We start from the raw sequence: 8,167 nt of genomic DNA on the forward strand, positions 1-8,167 counted from the left end.
TAGTAGCACCTGCATAGGACGACGACCTTTGAGTGACGTTGAACTAGTAACTAAATCTGTTTTCGTGTATTATTTCCTCTGAAACATTGCTGAGGATACATTAAAATATATCCTCAGCTTGACGCTTGCATGATTAAATGCAGAAGGTGGTGGTGGTGTTACTGCTGGAGGAGGAGTGAGTCATTCATGCTGTCTTAGCCATAGGGGGAAGCCTTATGTTCTACTGTAGAGTAGCAAAGTATTTCCTCTCTTTCACTCAGTTTGGCTGTCGGTATGTTTTCTGTATGGCTTGCCCACCATCCCCTTAGTTGCATTATTATTTATCTGTACATTTCTGTTTCTGGCTGGAGTTATTTAGGGGGTTTTCAGAATGGGATGAGGGAGCCAGTCAGTGTTTATGAGCAGTGATCCCTCATCCTGCTCGATAGTTTTTCTTTAGCCTGATGAGTTGAAATGTTCTGTGTTGCAGAGTTTTGGACTCTCCTGTCCAACTGAAAGTTGTTAGAAAAAAGCTGAAGGAAAAGGGGAGACTGTCTTGGGATTGCATATCTATTTTGGGACCTAAGCTGATACCAGAGTTTATTTATCGTCATCGATATGTACGCATGGTTTAAGTACAGACTTATTTTTCCTGTGTGAAATTGAAGGTGTTATATAGTGGTGGTTGTCCTGTGAGCACCACTGATGCTGCTCAGTTAACCATTAGATGATCCTTGAAATCCTGACTCTTTTTACCTAAGGACAAAAAATGCCACCTTCCCAACAGCTGCGGTAAAAATATTATATAGTAATTTTTTCAACTTTAAAATACTCAATGTTTTAAAACTACTTCAGCCTGAAAAATAATTTCAAATATTAAGTATAATTTTTGCGATTTCACCCTTTAAAGCCCAGTATGTTTACATAATTCCACTGTTTTCTATTGAAAAAGCAAAAACAATTTCCATAAAATACATTTCAAGGAATATTTGATTGTTGTTTTTATTAGGTCCTAAGATGAGTCAATGATTGGCAGCAACATGTTTTTATTTTTTTTGTAATGTCATATTAAAAGAAAACAAAACCTGACACCCGTGATCCTAAGGACAAAAAATGGCAGCTTCGCAAAAACTGCTGTAAAAATACTATGATGTAATATTTTTTTCCCACTTTAAATGACTCAGTCTTTTAAAACTACTTCAGAGTAAAATGCAACTATTAAATATATTTAATCATATTTTAACCATATAAAGGCCCGTATGTTTACGTAGCTCTACATGGAGCAAATGGGACAGTCTGCTGTCTTTGCAATCAAGGTTCCCATATGGTGCTGCCAGCTCGTCTCTTTCTGTCTCTGCAAAAGTCACACTGCCCTTAAGTTTGCTGATGAGAGGGGCTCGCAGCAGCACCCTGCAGATTTGAACTGATTCATTTTTTTTGCCCTGTAAACATTGTCCAAAATGAGCATGGCCTGTAGTTCCTCTGTGTCCACATAAGCCACTGAGTGTTTCCCGTGCAGGTTTGTCATGGTCACAATCGCAGCGGTGCGTAGCTGGTGGCATGGTGTTGTGTCCGTCCCAGGATCAAACCTCTGGCTGCTGGGACGTAGCAGAGCATTACAGTTTTTGTGGGAGACTAAGATATGGAGAAAGTCTGACCTGTCACTGCTTCAACCATCTCCTCTCCACTCTCACCTTCAGATGGGTCAGTTGAATTTCAGCTGGTCTGTTTCTACCTCTGATGCCTCCTCCTTGTCAGCCTCGGAGTCCTCAGAGGAGGATGATGTGCCGTCTTCACACTTACAGTGCACGATCATTTCCAGAGCCTCCTTTGTGCTGTAAAGTCTTGCACTACTGCTCAGACTTCTAACCATGGCTGCAGTCCAGCTGTGTAAACTACTTAAACGAGAACCAATTTAAGGTCCAATTTTGTTTTGGTTCTTGATGTTGAGCTATTTTTCAAGCTCTGAAAGGTTACTCATCATTTACTGTTATTAAATGAGCTTGAAACGCAGAGTGTGGCCTTCTAAGAGAAAAAGGCTTGAAGGTGGCATTTTGGTCCCCACAAGTATAGTAAACTTGCAATTTTTGGTCCCCACAGAGATATGAATACATGCTCAAACACACACCATCATCTAACATCAATAATGGCACACTTATCATTTCCCTTGCAGAAAATAGAGAAAGTGTGATATTTTGCTGCTTGCTTTGAATGGTAAAAAGTAGCGCCACCTGGTGGACAGTAAACCAAAATAAAATTTTAACATAAAGGAATGCATTAGTTGATGTCAAGATAAATGTGTGCATTTTTTGGCCTGAAATGTGGCAGTTTTGCGTAGCTTAGCCATTTTTAGATATTTTAAGGAGCTGAGACAAATAAAATATATTTTTTAAAAATCTTCTAGTAAATATGAGCTATTCATTCAGCACAGTCAAAATAGCATGAAAATTATAAAAGGAATGGCACAAAATGTCCCCAGGATCCTCTGAGGGTTTAAAGGTAGAGAATTTACTGGAAGTGAGCGTGAGGAGTTTGGGTGAGCTGTGCGTGCGTGGGTGAGCTGTGGCTTTCTGTGAGGAAAAAGAGTGTGCTTTATTTTTTGACACCCAGGAGCTTCTGTGAAACAAGTCGGAGATAAGTAACACAGTATGCGCCTTTGTATGCCAGTGTAAAGGCAGATGCAAGTATGTGATGTATATTTATATATAGATAAGTAGACTCGCCTCCCTTGTGGTGTGTCACTTTCAGTCGTGGAAAGGAGTCGAGATCTTGGGGCAACTTTCGCTGCGCTTCAACACAGGATGACACATTGCAGGCTGGCACAGCGCTGCGGTCAAACGTCACAGAAGGAATCTTGTAAAAATGCTTTTAGACAGCAAGCAGTTGTTGCTTCTGCAGCCATTGTCTTCAAAGGCAACGTGATAGCAAACGTCAAGATCACCAAGAGTGTCCCGGGCCTTTGCCCTGTCGAGCAGGCACAGCTGTACAAGACTGCTCTCGGCGTTCGTGGAGGTTCAACATTTTCAACTTGCTGCTGTGGCGAATTCTGTAGCCGTGGCGAATTCTGTAGCCATGGCAACCAAAGGGAGGCAAAGACTACAGGAGCTGATATTATTATGTCTGAGTTTCTTGAATTATGCCTCCTCAGGAGCACAGAATAGACGGATCAATAAAAAGAAAGCGTCTGTCAGCAGCATCAGGACGTTCAGAACCAACCAGCAGCATCAGGACACGAAGCTGAGGCAGCAGCTCTCGTGCAGCATGTATACCACAAGCTGCTGCAATCCACTGTCAGCGTGCATTTATTAAAACCTATAGTGGGTATTGGTATAACAGCCAGTTCAACGTGAACTGGGAATAGCCAAGCTCAATAACTGCTGTCCCATAGTTGTATTTGGTACAGACAAAGTAAACAGTAAATTCTTTTTCCTCAGCAGAGTAGAAGGAGCTAGGAAATGCTAGTGGTGGATAGAGTACTAGCTTTCTTGCCATCAGACTAGGGGTGGGTTTTGATTATTGATTAAAATCGATTCTAGCTTGGATAACGCGATATCGATTCATTAAAATCCTGAATCGATTTTTTTAATATAAATTTATTTTGCCCGAAAAGCCAGAATCTCAGGTTGAACCTCACAAAATTTCAACAACCACCAAACAGCTAAAACAGTAAATGAGAGCAGGTACACGGATTCTGCACAAGGACGTAAACACAAAGCGCGGAGCTGCCGACCGATCAGAATCAGTGAGATGTTGCTTTTCTCACCCGACGGCACGGACACGGTCGGGGCTGAAAGCCAACAGCTCGCTGATTCTGATGTTTCGGCGGGTCCGCACTTTGTGTTTACGCCCTTTTTGCGCTGATTCTGAAGCTGCAGGTTTTATCTCTCTCCAAACAATATTGACTGAACCAGCAGCAAAAGAAGATCCAAACTACGCTTCACATAAACATCGTCATGAATTTCCTGACTTTTGCTGTTTTGCTTCCACCACGATAAAATCACACTTCATGCAGAGCTCTCTCTCTCTCTCTCTCTCTCCTTCAAGAACAGCTTACTGTCTAAAAATCTGTTTTCTACCGTTGTTTACAGCCCTGTCGGCCGCTGTTTTTTTTTCCTTTTACTTCTAAAAATAAAGCCTCATTTCTGCTGTTCAATACTGAACAAATTTAAACTTTTTTAAAATTATGCAAAATTGCAAAACGCTCAGCTGTGTCTCTAATCAAACCTCTGTAACTTTGCTCTGCTTCACTTCAGCAGCATCAGGTAATGTTCATATGTTGATTAATGGTTTTCTTTCGCTTTTGATCTACTGCAGAATATTTTTATAAAATCCCAGGCCAGGAAAGTCGCCTTCATGTTTTTCTGTGTTTTATCCTCAGTTACTTTGACACAAAGACATCTGCTGTGATGCTCACACCTTTGATAAAGTCTCGCATGTGTCAGTTTTCTTTTTATAGATATAAAAATATGGAAATGTACTGATGCGTGATCTGAATTATAATATTTCTGACTGTCTGAGGCAAAATTTCCCCAAATCGAAATGAATCAAATCGTGGATCAAATCGATTCAGGACCTTGTGAATCGGAATCGAATCGATTCTAGAAATCAGTGACGATACCCAGCCCTACATCAGACTTTTTGACATGTGGAGTTGTGTTATCGTTGGTTTTTGACCAGTTGTCATGTGTTTGGAAGCTTTTATAGCAGGTACAGTAGTTATCACCAACTCTCCTTTGTTGCTCTTCTCTGTATTTATTTCCGGCCCTCCTCTCGGTCCATGACAGTAGATGAAATGGTTATTAATGACTGCAACATACAGTAAGCTGTATGTGCTTAAATGAGTGCACATACATTTTGTAAATACTGTCTTAAGTTTCTTGAGTGAGTCTTGGATTAGTGAGGTACCCTAGTATTGTTCATCTAATGAAACTACGGTAAAATGTTGCTGAGAATGACTCAATGGGGTTACCCAGCCACCCCCTCTCATTGTACACACTTACAGGCAGACTCCACCTTACAAGTATTTAGTTGATGACTCATACAGTTATATCAATCACCTTTTTTTTCCAGGGACTAGAGAACTGAAGTGACTGTGGAGACCCTGGTTTGTGCTTTGTTTCTGAGAGCAGGAATGTTACTTTGATTACTGGGTTTGTGAGTTTGTGACTTTTTTTTACGTCATGACTGCCTCATGACCCGTTGTCCTAAGTCAGAAACTAAGTTAATTCTTCTCCCTCTGAAGCGTTGTAAGATCCAGAAGTTCTTTTCTTTTTAACTACTATTTTGAGATGCTTCATAAATTATAGCTCCAGTTAAATGCCTCATTGGGAGGCCCATCCTGGTTCCTATCAGCACATCACAGATTCTACACACACACAGAAAAACACACAAAACCTGTATTAGACACATCCTTGTGGGTGTCCCACCAAAATAGAGCGAGCTAGTAAGCAAGCATCGGCAAATTCTGTCTTTTTCCCCAACTGTAAGTATGTATTAAACTATGGATTTCATTTGTGTGAGTTGTTAGCTCAAAGTCTCCTTTACGAAGGATGCGGATCTGTTACGTAGAGCCAAAGCCTCCAGATAAATGTAATGCAAGTTAAAAATGTAGTCAGTTTGAATTATCCAAAGAGTCGGACAGTATAGAAGTCACGTCTGTGCTATTTCTGCCGTTGTGTGAAATAGTCCTTTGAAACTCCCTTCAGTGAGTTCATCTGGCTCCATTCTGTCATCTCAGCCTGGCTGTCCAAGCAAAGTACGGTACTCTTGGGAGTGGCCTAATTTAAACCGCTCCACTGTTTATAGATATAAGCTGATCGTATAGCAAGTTTGCTCTGTGTTTATTTAGGTCTGGGGCCTCTGTGAAGATGATCATTGGTGTGAATAAGAAGGACACACCAGTGTTGACATCCTGGAGACCATTAGGGAGACGGCAGAGCAGACCAGTTCAGGATCAGAGACATGAGCTCATCTCTTCCATCCCCTATTCTCAGGCTGAAGAGAGAACTGGGTTTTAATGGGGGCCTCTAGCAGGGGGTTGACTCGGGAAGGGGTTTCGGGTTAGCAGGAATGCAGTGAGAAGACAACAGCGTAGATTTTCAGGCTAAACTATGAAGTGAATTTGAATTTTGGCTTGCACATAAAGTATACACACATGCCAGTCTAACAATCGACCAGATATTTATTCCACTGACCTGACACCAAAAATGATGTAGCATACAGAAGAGAAATACTGGAATACATACGTTTTATTCTAACTTGGCTTTAGATAATAGCCCCAGTGGCATCAGACTAAACAAGACAGATTCACCCATGAGCTGTTAGTGAGCCTCCTCAGTGTAATCAAGTAATCAGGAAGTGTCTGCTAATCACACAGACAATCTTTCATCATCTAATGTGTATGTGTGACTGCAACCCTGGGCAGGGACGCAAGTGGGTAATGACAAAACACAGCGTGTCTGGCTGGTGGTACTAACAGACTGAGAGCATTGTGAGTGGCTGAATGGCACGTAGGCACACAACATGGCACACTGTCCTTGCCACACCTTATCGCCCTTCCCGCCTCTCCCTGTCACAGAGTGGAATGTTGTTTTGATTCGGCTGCACTCACTGCTGGCTAATCGGTGGACGGCTGTTTGTTTACATTAAATGAGTGCAGGCTAATCACCGTCCCTCATCAGAGCACTGTGGAGTGGAGGGTGGAGGTTTGCAGGGATGTTTCTTCAGCAGTGTGCGGGAAATGGCACGAGGCCTTGGGCCGTGAAACGTGACTGTTGCAACATGAGCAAAGGGAATTCCCACTATAGATGTTTTTAACCGAGAGCCACCATATCTGTGATACTCCTGCTCTGTGTTGACATACCTCAGGTGCAGCAAATGCTGTTCCAGGATGGTAAAAGGTGACGAGGGAGTCATGTAGAATGGTGCCGATGAAATCCATAGGCGATATTGTGTTAGGCAGAAAATGAGAGATTCTCCATGAACAGCTGTTATTTTTACAAGAGTCTGGTGCGATGTTTGGAATTCAGCCTACACTTAAAAATATATATAAGATGATTTAAAAAAATGTTTCCCCAGTATGGCCACGTGCATCCTTTTTCATGGAAATAGTGTATACTACTGGATTATACTAATGTCCCACATTCCAGTGCAGTAGTGATGCATTTTAGATTTTTGAAAATAATATGTAAAGTGTCAAAAAATGCAATCAATATATCCATTACTGACTGTCTAATCAACAGAATGGTCTGGAACCTGCTGCTGCTGATGCAAAGAGAAAAGAACAACGTGTGCAGGATTGCTATTTTTGTTTACTGGGGACACTGACGATAGAACTAGAACGTATTTGATGATGATAAGCAGTTCAGCCTCACCGTCCTCTCCCAGCGGTTTCTTGCTTGACTAAAAGAACAGCAGTTTTCTACTAAATGTAGCCTCTATGCTCTATTCGTATAGTAACAGCGATGACCCATTTGCATTTTTCTTGTGGGTTTTTGCTGGTGGCGTGGACAGTTTTGGACCTGCAGGCAGATGCAGAGACATTTTTGAAAAATACACAGATTTAGAGCAATACTGCACCCAGCAGGCGAAAGGCATGAGCAAAGGTGGCGAGGAAGTAGGTCAGAGGGAGGGAAGCGGTGGGTGTTTGTTAGTGGGTAGGGGTAGATGCACATACAGAGCAGAAACGGTGCAGAGGGTGGTGGAAAGGATAGTTAGATGGGGTGAAGAGGGTTGAGGAAGAATAATTTTCTCTATCTTCTGCAGCTTGCTGCCATCTGGGACGTAAACCAAATGTGCCAGAAAGAGCTTTCTTGCCCATAATCTTGCCCATAATCTATATTTGAGTAGTTAGCACTGTTTATGAAACACTTAACAGACTGCTCTGCTGTAAGAAGAGACGTTTACAGGGCTCAGGAATTTGCCGCACTGTGCTTGAACATGTAAACGAATGTCAGTGCTGTCACCTTCATTTTAATCATAACGTTTAAAATGAAATTGTTGATGTTCGTGTGATCAGCTGTTGTTACTGGAACTATTACTGTAGGTGTGAGCCTACATGTCATCATGTCTGCATCCCTTTTGTTGATCTATTGTTTCATAATTGTGTCTTACTTTGTTACCTTGTTACTGCTCATATTTTATGACTAATCACACACCACGCAGGTGCAAGTCTATCTGGAACAGAGGA

Source organism: Pelmatolapia mariae, linkage group LG17, assembly GCF_036321145.2.
Source record: "Pelmatolapia mariae isolate MD_Pm_ZW linkage group LG17, Pm_UMD_F_2, whole genome shotgun sequence".
NCBI classification, from domain to species: domain Eukaryota; kingdom Metazoa; phylum Chordata; class Actinopteri; order Cichliformes; family Cichlidae; genus Pelmatolapia; species Pelmatolapia mariae.